Genomic DNA, 14,985 nt, shown 5'->3' on the forward strand with positions numbered 1-14,985 from the left:
GTTAAGCTAGATATGGTCTGTTTTAAAGCCATTCCAGACAGCTCTTAAGTAGACCTAGTAGCACTAGACTGTGACCTTGTCTGCAAATTAGTTCCGGGTGATTGCTTTAGTGGTGATACTTGCACCACAGAACTGGAAAAGTTAGGCCTAAAAAAAATTATTAGGCTTGCATTACACATACTGACAAAATAGTTGTTTTAGCCAAGGCCATTCATCCATCCTGGGTCTAGAGACACAGTAACTCTGCAATACCACTCTAATGTAGCAGGAGTGGCGGGAGGGAGTTGAAGTGCTCAGAAAGCCTACATTTGTTTCAATCTGTCACATTCAGCATGAGGATGTATGGTGAAAGCATGGAGGAAGTACTGCATTTTGGGATTCCTAGAGGGGTACCCTGGCATATATTCCTACACACGTTTGTCATATCTAAATTATTGAGCAATTGAATTTAGTAATAATGACCATGAATTAACCATCTGTCAAAGAGAAGGAATGTCTGCTTTGACCCTCAGGCTGCCACACATGCCTTTATATGGTGCCCACAGCATTCCTTTGGTTGCCAAAGTGGAAGTGTGGCAGCAGACCAGAAGTGAACATGGAGGTGTGGGGATACATTCCCTTCCACTTTCTGAGAAATAATTATCATTTTGCTCATTTGTTTCAGCCAAACTTTAGCAATATCAGAATTGTTTTTGCAGATTGTTTTGATTTTGAAAAAGAATGACTGCTTCATGCTGCAAATACATTTCAGCTTTAAAGACTTGTGATCTTTTTAAATTATCTTTAATGTTACCTGAGAAGAGATGTACATTGCATGGAAGACTTAAAACTGAAAACTGTTGGATTTTCTACTTAAATTGCCCTCCATCCTCCACTTCTATCCATCTTCTAAATGAGACAGTGTATATATTTAAAAATGTTGTACTACTGTATCTTCAGAGCTCAGAGTAGTTGAGAGGCCATTTGCCAAACTTAGTTCCTTGCTGTGTACTTCACCCATAAAAAAAAAAAAATTGAATACTCAACATCCAGACCAAAGCTTATAAAGTAATAAATAAAACAACTAATTCAGCAGGCTAATTGGTAGACATCTGTGTGGTGGGATTACTTTGGTTTGTTTTTTCCTCCTTGGATTGAACTTGTTTCTGAGGTCTGTTCTTCCACAAATGACTAGTCTATTAGTTTTTCTATAAGTACTAGTTAAAAATTACAATGGCAGTACCATTTATTCAGTTTTGAATGACTGGATCATATTATCTGAATGTAACTACTAGGTCTATTTTAAAAATTCTATGTAATGATTTGGGGCAAGATTTTCAACAAAACCTATCCATTTGTTTGCTGAGACTTTACTGAGACAGCTTTCAGTAGTTTAGGAAATGGATGCCTGTAGAACATTGGAAAATGCAACTTGACCCTGGATAGTTTAGTTTGAGGGTGGAGTTTTGGTTAGTGTTTTTTGTTTGTTTGTTTTTTCTTTTAAAAATGCTGCTTTCCCTACCCCCTTTCTCCTTTTCAGTCTTTTCTGATGATTTTAAGTTCTCCTAACTGGTCCACTTTGACCTTATAACTTGTAGAAATATCCACATGGAAAACATCAAGATGCTTAATTGCTTTCATGATTTCTTTGGGAGAGGAAGAGGGAGCAGGGGAAACAAAGGTCATTGATTGTACAGTAAACTCATTGGTACAACTGATGTGATCAGTCTTCTCACCTGTCTCTCACGGTAGCTGCTGCCTTGCTGCTTGGGAGTTAACAGCTGATGGTACTGTGGAAAAAGGTTCTTCATCCCTTGCCATGGGCTGTGAAAAGCTGAGCAGCTAAATGGCTGCTGGTATTTTTACCAACTTGAAGAATTTTTGTAGATCTCCAGTTCCATGCATCATCTTTGTAACAATCACCTCCTGTCTGTTTGGAGCAGTTTCATGTCCCTTCTGCACAGTCTGGACTGATGATCTAAGCCCAAGCAGCTAGCAATAACTTGCAGTACTTTAATGTCCCATAATGAGAGATTGTAAATGTGCTGTCATCTGCATTTTGCAGAGTCTTCTCAGTGGCTATCTAGAACTACCCTCAGGCTGAGATCAGATTTTCTCCATTTCACATTTGTAAGGCTGCATTGCTTCTAATATCTGAAGAAAATTCTGAAATGGAAAGAAATACAGGCAACACAAAAAGAAATGGAACTTTTCAATATCAGCTGAAATGATCATATAGTATGAGGCATGTTTTCAAAAGATTTCTCCTACTTGTTTCATGAAGAGTCACATTCCGTGGGTGGTTAATCTGGGCCACACTGTGTCTTATAGTTAGTGCTAATATGCAAGTATGTACCTTTGTCCTGCAAAATACTGTACAATGCTGTCCTTTAAACAGTCTTTATCTTGAAGTTTTAGCTTCCCCCACCCCCCTTGAAATGTAGGTGGTCACCCAAAGTAAACAGAATTCCTTCTACTCCCTCCACATCTGCTATGTGTTATCTGGCACTCACCTCTGACCCTGATATTCATCATAAAAATAAGAATTGCATCCTATTCAGCTGCTTGTGTGCACTTTAACTCCAGTGATCACTGGCTATTGAAATAGTATGTACTGGAAGCAGAAATTGCTGAGACATCATCGGGGTTCAAACTGGACTCTCCTCTTTGTTGTGCACTTCTGAATAATTAAACAGAAGTCTAGGGATAAGCAGGTCAGCACAGTATACTGGGGGACAAAGCTTGGTATAATTTAAGATTGTACTAGCTAGTGAATGCAGCAAAACAAGTTCAATGCTAACTCTTAACAAGAGGGACTTTTGAGTTCTATTTGCAAGCTGCTGTATCAAATGCCATTATGCATCTGCATAGAGAGACAGTATCCTCTATGGAAGCAGTAAGTTTAAAAGTATGTTTGTGATGCAAACAACAGTTAGTGATCATCTTCCTTTCATTTAAAAACACCACCTTCCCTGACCTGGTGGTATCATTCAGGGAACAAAGTAAATTTTGTTGTAACAGTTTTAAAATATGATCTTATATGTGATGATCCATATGTTAGGATGAATACAGATCTGGTTTCTGCAACCCCACTAAATGGAAGCCATCTAAAATTTTCCTTTTTTCACAAGGGTGAGCAGAACTACTTTTTGGACACTGTGGAGGAAGAAATAAAACCACCAATTTGCTTGCCAAGGGTGCATTGATTAAAACTTTGGGAAATTTACCAGTTCTTTGTTTACTATAGACTTTCTGCTACTTGCTCTCTTCTTTCATGGCAGAGGTGTGAAGGAGGAGTCCTCTGCTTGTCCCTAATCTGCAAACTCATATCTTCAATTGAATTATGATCACAGTCATGCAGCAATGGGAGCTAAATGTGAATTCGGCCTATGGGATAAACTACATGTCATACATGAAATCCCTATTTGTGCTTGGTCTTTGCATATTAAGTGCTTTAATTAATTTTGAGCTTAATATTTTTAAATTGAATGTTAAAATTAACCCATCAGCCCAGGTACACAGATCAAGTTTTTATGGTCTTCCTGTGTTTACTGTACACTTTTACAAGTGTTTTAAGACGTGTTGGATGTATTTTTTTTGTTTTACTTGTATCTTGGTTTCAAGGCAGATTTTAAAAAAACCCCAGTTGCAACAAACAGCCCAGCCCCCGTAAGCTCCATGACCCTTATCTCAACTAATATCACCCCTCTGACCAGGAGGAGCCATTGGTGGACGGAGATGGTCTGTCAGAGGGAGAGCACCAATCACCTTGAACCAAAGGGGTGGGCTGTGGGCAGACTGTGGGCGGAGCAAAAGCTATAAAAGGGAGAAAAACAGACACGCCTTCTCAGTCTCCCTTCCTCTCCAGCTTGCTAAGGCAGTGCTGGAGAAACCTACCCCTTTCTAGGGGCTTTTAGAAATAGATTTCTTTTTGACCAGCCTAGACTGCAAGTTTTTTTTTTTTTTTTTTTCTCTACCTGAGGTTCAGAGCTGCCTTAAGCCAAAAGCTCCTGAATCCCTGCGCTCCTGGGGCATACTTCCTGAGCCACTAGGATCCCAAATTTTTATATTTTGTTAGTTTTTGCAATTTTTCAATTTTTCTGTTTTAATAAATTGTTTTAATTTCTACAAAGAGTTGTCTCATTCCTCACATACAAAAATCTTAAGGGCCTTTAGCTGCCAGGTTTATCTCCCTCTCTCCACTTACCCACCCCATCCCAAATCCTTTTGATTTTCAGAAAAAAGATTTGGGAACCAACGGTGTTGTGAGACCAGTGTGGTTTATCAACTGCCGTTCCTGCCCTTTGGTGCTACAAGCCTCAACACTGCTTACAGATAAACATAACCAAGGCCTTCTTGTACCCACACTGAGGTGATCTCTGTCAGTCCAGCAAAAGGTGTTCTTGCATGTGCACTTCGAGTCAGAGGGCCATCATGTGGATTACAAGCACCTAGTAGTGCTCAGTGATACGTAGCAATTATCAGGATGTGAATAGGTTTATTTTTTTCGTTTAAAATTGTTTATGCTTCTTCACTTGCTAAGTTTGTTTCCTTGAGCATGTCTGTTTTAATATTTAGAAAAATTAACAGGGGATGAAATAAGTGCTGAGGATGTTAATTATGTAATTATATGAGCAAAAACATACCGTGTAATGGGCAGAGAAGAAAAATTACAAAGACCTTACATGAGGAAATTAAATCCCATGTTAGGTTTTTGATTAAGGTTCTGATTTTTACTGTGTTACCAGTGGTCACTGGTGACCTCAAATGTAAAGGTGAAGAGTTTTATTTCTTGTTTGCATTTATTTAAGTATGCACATGTGCATCTGCTATATAGTCACATTAGTTGTGGGGTTTTATCAGCAGAATAAAATATGGGAGGCAGGATTCTTATCCAGGAAATCGTCTGTTTGAAAAAGACTGTAAAATGAAATGAAAAGGATCGTATGAACCTTAGTGGTATCTAAGTGGTTTCAGTTTGCGCATTGTTAAAAATCATGCAGTGTCCTTTGGTGCCCTTTTCATCTTGTTGGTTTTAATAAAGAAGACCAGTTAGTTTGAAAGATAGTTCTCTATTGGAATTGACTTCTGATCACCCTATCACTTCACAATTCTTTATACATCAGGAACACTTGAAAGTATATGCACATGTTTGAGGGAATTTTTCTTTTCCTCTGGAGAGATCCAATTATTTATGCTAGAATTATTCTTATTGTGAGTTATTTTTATAATTGAATCAAAACTGTGTAGGCTGATACAGCCCCAAGTTACTGTTGTGATCTGGAAAATCCTCAAAATGGCTGAATAGAGTAACTTTGTCACTTGTTTGTCATACCAGTTATGACAATGGGTTATTCCATGGATGTCTAAAATGATCTTTAGCCACATTTTATGAAGCCAGAACTGTAATCCAATAACAATTTTCTGGCTACATGCTTCTCAGTTGCCACTGGGGACTATCTGCATCACTGTTGATGCTCTCAAAATGAGTTTAAGTTAAAAGGACACAAATTTCATATTTCTTTCCTTATTTCCTTGAGAGTAATCTAAGAAAATAATACTTTAAATAATTGCATTCTGGTTCCTAAGGGATATCAGCATAATTGCATTGAGGTTACCTTTATTTTTTTATGCATTTATTTATTAACAAAGAACTACATTCCATCTGTAAACCAAATGATTGGTCCACTGGCACAAAACAATAAAGTAATGAAACCTCTGGTTCATTAAATTGGAATATAGGGATTGAATTACTAATTTATGTTGGTTTGAATTTCATGTTATAAATTATAGGATTCTAAGATGTAAGGGAAAAATATTTCCCATTATGTAGGCTACCTATAGTTCCAGCCAGAAAAGTTTATGTAAGACTCATTGAAGGTGAAGAAAGGAGAGGTACTGAAAACCAAGACTGGCATGGTTGATCTGGTTCCTTGGTGGGCACTTCACAGAAGCCACAACTGAAAAAAAACCAAAACAAACCAAGAAAACACAAACTCTTATTTAAACTGAGAATATTCTGTAGGGGTCACTTTTAAATATGGATAGTGTGAAATGCTGGTTTCTGAAACTCTGCAACATGAAGGTCAGGTAGCAAAAGAAATGAACAATGAGAAACAAGAGATGCTTCATAAACCTTTAGTGGTTTCATTTCATTTCTGTATTGTCTCTCCTGCAATGCATTCTAGTGCTTTATTCACTGTAATCTTGAATTCAAAACTTTCTTATGGATTTCAATCTGCTATTAAGTTCACTCTATTTTGATCATTTTAGGTTGATTTCTGTGTTTAACAGTCTCTGGAGCTGTTTGTAGAAGGAAATATAAAACCCATATAAGACAATATGTTCTCTTCAGTGTTATTATGTTGACTGGATTCCTACTGGGACCTAGCCCTCTGATACCACAGTTGAAGTATGAACTGGCTCTTATTTCAGCCCATAAGGCCACAGACAAGTCACTTTCTGTGAACAGCGTGTGCCTCAGTGTTACACTTCTTCAAAAGTTGTGTTAATTTCCTTCTTGAGTAACAGAAAGTGTTTCACAAAGGCTGCCCTCAGATTTCTTGGGGAAATATTAGCTAAGCTTTCCCTTTCTTACAAAGAATGGGTAATCTAAGCTGTATGGCAATCTCTCACGAATATTCAGGAACTGAAAATTGATTTAATGAATTTGAGATGATGTGATGTTTCCAGAACTTCTGCTGTGGAGCCGCACTTAACTATGAACTTAAACTGCCTCTCTCCTTCTCTGCTCTGTGGGCTTTTGTTTGGAAACCAGGTAGGCACAGCAGGGTGTTTGTTCTGTACCGTATCTCACTTTTTACTGGGTTTTAAGGAAGCCACTACAGTAAGTAGTTTAATACATCTATGAAATAGCATGTGACATGCTTGTTTCACAGTCTTTTTCAGGTGAAGATGCCGTTATGATGGGGCAGTTTGCCTGCTAGCAGTCTAGGCAATTTATCAGTTATTTAATTACTCTTTAACATACTTTGAACCACCATTAAGTTTGATACACAAAACAAAAGGCCAAGGTTTTTCCAGGTTAAAATTTGCACTTGCTTCATGGTAGAGGAGATTTCACTCTCTTCTGACCACAAGGAGTGGCCTGTTTCACTCCACCTTGGAGTCAGGTGAAGGCTACAAGCCCTCAGGCGAGTCTGCAAGAATTGAGGCTCCCAGGTCAAAGCAAGGCCAGTTTGGATCAGGTTCCTCAGGACAGGTCCTGTCAAGTTTTAAACATCTCCAGTGGCAGGGATTGCACAATCTCTCTGTCCTACGTGTTAGTGTTCTACTGTCCTAATGATTATTTTTTCCCCCTTTTAACAATATTTAATTGCAATATTCCTTGTTGCAGCTTGGTGTCCATTATTTCCCATCCTGTCACTGGTGCACCTCTTTAGAAGAGACTGGTGCTGTCTCTCTCTCCCTCTCTCTCTCTCTCTCTCTCCCCTTCTCCCCCTCTTTCCTACTTCAGACTGTGTTTGAGACCAGCTAAAGTTGCCCTTGTTTTGCTGAACCTTCGTGTCTTGCAGAGCTGCCTTTTGTAGTTGGACTTTTATTGAACCTCATTTAAACTTGATTGATAAATAAATTCTTATGTAAGAATCAGGTTTTCTGTTTCAAGGTCTGAAATGTGGGCACATTTGGGGTCTGTAAAGTGTATAATTTGGATTTGATAACCATATTATTGAAAGCTGGTTTATGAAGGACAGGTCTTTGTTGGTCGTACTTCTGCTACAAAAACTCATGTCACTTTGAGTATGTTATCTCACTGAAACTGTGTATTTCCCTTGAGGCAATGGCTGAACACCATGAACCTTGATTGTTTCCAAAAGCTCAGGGAGACCCAGGGATCCTGAGCTCTAGTTTGTGCTGATTGTCCATAATGTACTTGAAGCTTATCTTTCTATACTTCATTGACTCGCAGTATATAAGCATTTGCATAATATGAAAACTCTAAATGGTAGAAAGGTGCCAATTATCAAATATGAAATAGATTTCAGGATAGTCAGGCATTCACTTTTCATTACAGATCTGCCCTTGCTATTCTTGAATGCTGCCAGGAGGATGATACTAGAAGGTTTTATGGGTACTTGGCTGGAAAAGATATGATTTAAATAATTTTAATTACTAACTATCTGTTTTGTTTGTGTGGGTTTTTTTTCTAGTGTTCTTGAACAGGAGATAATCTGACACAAAGCGTATTTACAGCATAGGTAAATGATGCAACTGTTTATATGCAATTTTTTGACAGTATTTATTAATGTGAAATTGGCAGTCTACAGATCAGGAAAGCATGGTGTAGGTAGTGCTCTAGAAGTACTAGGAAAATGAGAAATACAGATTTGGAGAATACAGCACATAGCTGTAAGTCATTCTAATGTTGACAGACCACTTCCAAGGCATAAAAGTGTATTAGAAATGAGTCCTTTTTCCGTATCAGCTCTCTCTTGAATCTCCATTGAAACACAAGCATCCAGGTCTGTAAGTCATTCTCACATGTCAGATGGAGTTCGAGCTGTTGTTTCCTCATCTACAGTTTTGTGTGTGAATTCCCTTCTCTTCTGTGGACATGTACACCCCTATAATCTCCAGTCAGCTGTCTCCTGCCATAGAGGAGATTAAAAGATGTTTTCTTCCTCTGCCTTTAAAACAAATAAAGGGGTGGATTTATTCTGTTATTTTAAAGGGGTTGTTACTCTAATTTGGGAGTAATGAGACAAATTGCTTGAAAAGTAAAGAGGTTGCATTTCTATTTATTGTGTAATAGAAGCTACTTTTCTGAGGTATGTTACTGAACTGTATACTTCAGAGGTGGCTCCATGAAGAAATGTGTCTGATCATAAGTTTGAGTTTATATGAGACAACAAGAGTGAGTTGATAGACAAATGTGGCCTGAAATATTTTCCTCTCACTGATTCTTGACAGCAGCATATTATCAGATTAGGTCTATTTTCATATCAGAGTAAATTACCGAAAATTCATACTGGACTCTGTGCTCCAAGGAGCTTTTGCTAACATTGGTCAGATGCAGCCCACCTGAGAGGACACTGTTGCTAGCTGGTCATAATTATTTGTATTAATCCTCTCATAAGTGTCACATTCAAACCACAGCTCCCATTATCTTTTCCCTTTCCTCACATCATCCTTCTTGTCCAACCACTATCTGACTCTCTCCATTGCTCCTTTGAAGTGGATTTGCTCTTTTCAGCTCCAGCACAGGCATTTGTGCATATGCAGCTCCCAGCTGCATTCCACAGGCCTATATTCCAGATGCCTGTGAGGACCAAACAAACCATTACTGTCTGTACCACAAAGTATACGAGAATACATCTGGAAAAGGGAAATACTAGCTGCCTGATAACAAAGAGACCACTGTGGATGATGAACTATTGTAAGGAATTGTGGCAAGAGGAGAAGGAATCTGTCCATTTTAAGTTGTTGGTTTGTGTTTTTTTACTTTGCTCTGAGAAAGTAGGAGTTTTAAGCCTACTGCTGGGACATCAGTTACTTCTTTGTCTGAGGTGTCGTATTTAATACTGTACTGTAGCATTGTGTTCAATGCTGTGAATTCAGCTTTGTAGCCAGTTAAGTGAGCTCTCTTCTTTCCCACATATTTTGCTTAGAGTTTTGTTCTCCACCAGTGATGTGTTGGTGACAGGATGGAGTTCAGTTTTGACAGAAGTAGTTCAGGATGGGAGACTGTCAGTTGGGAGATCTGTGGGCATTTGCTGTCCCTGAAACTGCCTCTGTGCTCTCTACTCTGCCTCTGGGCTGCATATACAGTGTGAGTCCCCCAAATCTGTGGGGACTCTGGGGGAGGTGGGGTGTTGGTCTCCTAAACGCTGTAACAGGCTGCATGCCAGCCATATCTGATATGTTAGGCTTCACACTTCCAGTAATTCAGACAACATCCTCTTTTGATCCTTTCATTGCTTTGCACGACAGGTTTCAGGGCATCAGAATTGTTACTCAGATGACTGGATTTGGTCTCAAAATACAGATGAAGACTTTATGTCTTACATAAAGTAAGACAGCTAGGGACAAAAAGTGGAAGTATGGAGAGGACATTGCAAACATTGCTTTAAAATTAGGGGGAAGTTGCTTTCTACGCGGAGTAGCCAGCACTAGGGTAAAAAGGAGATTTAAGAAGTTAGACTTGATATGCACATAAGAACAGTTCTAAAAAACTTCAAAGAACAAGTAGATTGTACCATAGCACATCTAAACTAGATTGTTTCAGCACACCTAAAAAAGGTTGCCTCCTCTTTCATATTGGGAGTAACATCATAATGTTCAGGACTTTCTTTACCCTGGGAATCATAAACATAAAGCACTGTTCTGCACACTTGATTTTTATAAAGTCTGGATTTAGAAGGTATGTAGGGCACTAAATGTCCTTTTTTCTATGTTGTTGGTGGGGGAGCTGCAGTTCTAGTTTTAGCTCCAGCCCCTTATAAAACATACTAGCGTAATGTTATTCAGCCAAAAACCAGCCATTGCATTTGTACTTTTTAAGCAAATTGAACAAGTGGCAGTAAAGCAGACAATAGCGGTTTTCTCTCACTCACATTTTTAGAAATGCATTTGATAGCCTCAGTGTTATAGTCAAGAATGGCAGCCCTGTGGTTCTATCATTTCTGTTAAATAGCACTGCTTTAGACAAACTGGAAGTAGGCTTTTTTCTCCTCACCAAGCAGTTTAATTCGGATAACTCCTCAGTCATCAAAGGTTCCTTCTTTGGTTGCACCACAATCATTGTGACAGTTCCAGGTAAGAATACTTGGCAGGGATAGCTCAAGGGTTCATTCTTTTCAGAATGTTTACTCTACCTGACGTATCTTTCCTGGGTGCCACAGTGATTAGTCATCTGTATATTATTTAAGGGAAGCTAAGGAATGATATTCTTCCCTAGAAAAATATTCTTCCCTAGAAACAGCTCGGGAGTGTGTAATAAAAATAAATAAATGATAAAACCCCCTCAGCACTGAAGAAGATGTGCTAGGAGAGAATTAAAATAAGTTGCACAGCAAGCAAAACACTGTGTAGAACAGTGTGAGCATGTGTATTCTAGGTAGGGCAGAGAATCTTGACTGTCATCATGATTGCCTGAAAATTCTCATAAATTACTGTAAACAGGATTTTTTAAATTAATTTCTTCACAAACTTTAACTGTTTGGGTTGATAACTTCCACATTGGGCTTCCTCCTGGGGCAAAACATTTGGAAAGACTATGATCAAAATGGTTTGGTTGTTTCTGGAAAGGAAGTGAATATGCATTGTTCTGTGTAAAATTTAGAGCAGTTTTTCTCCCTTGAATTACATCTTTCTTTTGCTATTTCAGTATACCATCAAAATCTATTGTCAAAGTGTGATCTTCTTTCCTTTAAGTACTGATTCCTGTTGAGAAAGATGCTATTGTTGCCTTATTTCATGAGCTGAAATGATTGAGGTCTGTACAGTGACTCTAAATATTCCTAGTGATGCTGTTGAGTCACAGGCTTATCAGTAGGATACCATGCTATGGTATTTGTGGAGAGCTGGATAGATCTGAATTTTTAGAAACATGGTAATTTACAAATAAAAGCTGAGATTATGAGTTGAGAGTTTAAAATGAGGATGAAATCTGTTGGATAATGCAAGTACAGCAGTCACTCATTGAGCAGTTCAAATATTTTGTTCAAGTGTATCAAATCCAATTTTTTTTTTTCTCTTCCGTTAAGTGTGTGCCTTCAGGGCCTTTTTATTGCATGCTTTTCAGAACTTGCTCCAGAGACAGAACTATTAATTTCCTCCTAGGTTTCTGCATAGCACTCAACACTACAGTGCTTCAAAAACCATTAATGAAGTTATTTCACAACAGGCCGTGAAATGAGGAGGAATTACTGTCCTCATTTGACAGATGGAGACTGGGGCAGAGTAAATCAAGGCACCTACTTGAAAATACCTACTAATTTGGGAATCCAGGAGACATCCTGCTCCTATCTTTTGCATAATACTTAACATTGGTAATGGTAGTAAGCTGAAAGCACAGCGCCCTTTAATTTCAGCTGCATTCATGAGTGACCAGCACTTCGAACAAGGCAGACCCCAGTTTCAGTCGGGCACAGAGCACATGAGGAACATACAGCTGGTAGGTGACCTTGAGTGAAAAGCTTGGCTTTAGGACACTTGTCCTGCATCTCATAGACTGTCTTATGAAAAAAGCAGATGTAGACTCCAAACTCACTGAGGTGACTTTTTAACTACCTGGAGTAGGAAATTGCCTTTTTTTCTCAGCCCCCCTACATTCTTCTCTCATTACATAACTCTGAATGTCACCAGGGCATGGGGCAGCACATCTCATCCTTGGGCAGCAGCCTTCTGCCCTGCATCGATTCATCCCACAGACACCATGCCATGCACTGTGTAAAATGGTGACCTTGTGGAAAACTCAGTTTGTGATTGAGTAAATGTACTTGTTTTAGATGGGGTAGAGTTAATTTTCTTCACAGTAGCTAGTATGGGACTAGTTGTATGATGTGTTTAACGAAATGCCAAACTCTTATCCTGTCTTCGATCGTAAACACTGAAGCTTGAGATGTATCACCAGAGAGAACTACAGGGTACTAATGAGATAATGAGTATACTGGTGTAAAATTGCTCTGTGTATGTTTCCGTAGGCAGATGCAGTATGAGCAGGGATGACTGCTGCTTAACTGTACTGATTTCCTCCTATTTCCCATCTCTTACCCCTTGGTGTTATACCTAGATCTCCAGCTCTGTAGGGTAGGGACTACTGTGCTTTGCTTGTGTAGAACTTAGTATAGTGTGGTCTTGATTAAGGAACTTCAGTTGTTTTGGTAGAGTCTCTCTGCTTTCATGTTATTCATGTTATCACCGGAAAAACAATGAGTCTCAACCAGGTAATTGAAGTATTTGCTATATGGACAGCTCTCTGTGGACCTCTAAGGTGGTGATCACTGACAGTTTGCTGTGTGTATTGCCCATCTAGAATGTTGTAGGGAGAATTGCAATTTGTTCACTAACTTTTGTTTCTCTTACGTGAATTTAATGTGTTCTATACTTTTCCATTTAATAAAGCACTAGTAGTTTATTAAAAGAGAACATTAAATTGACCTGTATACCTTTATCACAGGACTGTTGTGAAGATTAATAATTAGATAATGTTTATAAAGCACTTTTTATGAGTGAGAAGTGCTACAGAGTGCTAGGTATTATTATTGCAGCATGATAGAGATCACAAAACACAAGTGAATTAGCTCTAGGTTCAATCCTTATAAGGCAAAGCATACCAGGGGCAAAATAACATTGCAGTTATTTTTCTTACATCCAGCACTTCATTAACTACCACATAGGGTTATATAACTCCGTGAGAGTCTAACTTAGTAAAGTTTATAATCATAGCAGGAAAAGTTCTCATGGGTTTTGCAGGCAAGACTTGTATGTACAGCCTTTAAGGTCACACAGAGTTCCTCCAGCTATGCTGCATTAGTGCCTCCAGTTGCATGTAGGGACATCACTGCCCAATTTGGCACTCTCCACATTAACCCCTATCACACAATGCCTCTGTCTAAGTTAGATAATACATGGCACTAAATATAGGTTTTCACTACATGTAAAGTGGCATGATGCCATTAAATAAATACAGACACCTCTATCTTCTCAAGATTCTACTATACTTTCTCTCACCAGCTCTTTTCCACAGTCTTAGTCACTCCTTAATCTCTGCTTTTACTCTAAATTTTTATTGAAGATAAAAATTTTTACCCCAGAAAATCCATCACTTTTTTCTGGCTCTTTAATGTCTTTGAGAAAATCAGTCAGCATTTTCTTTCCTCTTTAATTCTCACTTACTGCTTATCTTGCTGCAGGTGGCCCACTACTACTGCTGCAGTCATTGCTTTTCCCAAGGATGCCATAAACACAGAATATTTTCTCAAGTCAAATTCTGGTGCTGCCTGTTTTCTGCCTCATCCTCTGTAGGACAGTCTTGAGCCAAAACCTTGAGAAGCAGCATTTGTTACTTGGTATAGCTGTGAAGAGAAATGTGAAAGAGACTCCCTAAAGAAGTGGTGTGCCAAAACTATGGAAGACAGTCCATTAAGAAAAATCATGTGCCTCTTTCAATTGGATTTAACTTCCATGCTGCACTTTTTTCTTTTTTTTTTTTTTTTTTTTGTGGGTAGGGTGGGATGGGATGCTTCTTGTTTGGTTTTCCCCTCTCCCTTCTTTCTATAAGAACTGTCAGTAGACAGCCTCTTAAATCCTGGCTGCTGGTATGTAGACTGACTCCCTCAACTTCATGCTAGCCACACTAGTCTGACTAAAGCATTCCTCCATCTTATCTTTTTTTAAAAGGGAAACAAGTAAATGTACACTAACGTACCATGTTCCTCTGTACAGTTCACAACCAAACTACTGAAGTGAATTTAATGCATTTCTTTGCTTCTGAAATGTGCAAAATGTCTATTAAAATGCCAGATCTTATATGAGAAATGCTGAAGAGAAACCTGTTTCCTTGAGCACCAGATACATGAGCTTCAAGGGAACAGTTTCTGGATACGTCAGACAGGTGTTTGCCAGGATCTAATTGCAGCTCATTGAGTAAAACTGCAAAGCACCTGTGCTGATAGAAACCTGCAGTCACAAGAGCTCACAACTCACAAGATCATGGATACCTGTCCACATACTTTAGACACCCATAACATGCTTCAGGGTGTCTCCAGAAAGTTACGTTGGGGTCATTTCTAAGAACTTCCATCTGCCTTCATGTCCAGACACTGGCTGTGGCACCTACAGAGGATATGTGGGCTAGAACAGATGGAGGCTGGTGAGAACCACAGCCCTGTCACCTGCCCAGGTCCACAAGCACATTCATATGTGCAAGGTATGTAGCTGAGGGTGCCCTGTAGGACTTGACCACAAAGTAAACATGTCGGCCCTCCTGTGGGAAGCAAGGCAAGCAGAGGTCAATTTGATCATAAGCACAGCCCAGTGTCT

The 14,985-nt window shown here is 39.0% G+C and overlaps 1 long non-coding RNA gene across 4 annotated transcripts in view; it reads left to right on the top strand.

The window, feature by feature from the left end:
- LOC138114021 (uncharacterized) overlaps positions 1 to 14,985 on the top strand; it is a 254,311-nt gene that overhangs the window by 109,252 nt on the left and 130,074 nt on the right. The window contains exon 1 of one of the 4 annotated variants that reach the window (XR_011152449.1): positions 14,657 to 14,872. The exons of the other annotated variants lie outside the window; for them this stretch is intronic. This is a non-coding gene — a long non-coding RNA (uncharacterized lncRNA). Of the gene's footprint in view, positions 1 to 14,656; positions 14,873 to 14,985 lie in introns of those variants that run through there. 4 annotated transcript variants of the gene reach the window in all.

This window comes from Aphelocoma coerulescens, chromosome 8, assembly GCF_041296385.1.
Source record: "Aphelocoma coerulescens isolate FSJ_1873_10779 chromosome 8, UR_Acoe_1.0, whole genome shotgun sequence".
In the NCBI taxonomy this organism is placed as follows: Eukaryota; Metazoa; Chordata; class Aves; order Passeriformes; family Corvidae; genus Aphelocoma; species Aphelocoma coerulescens.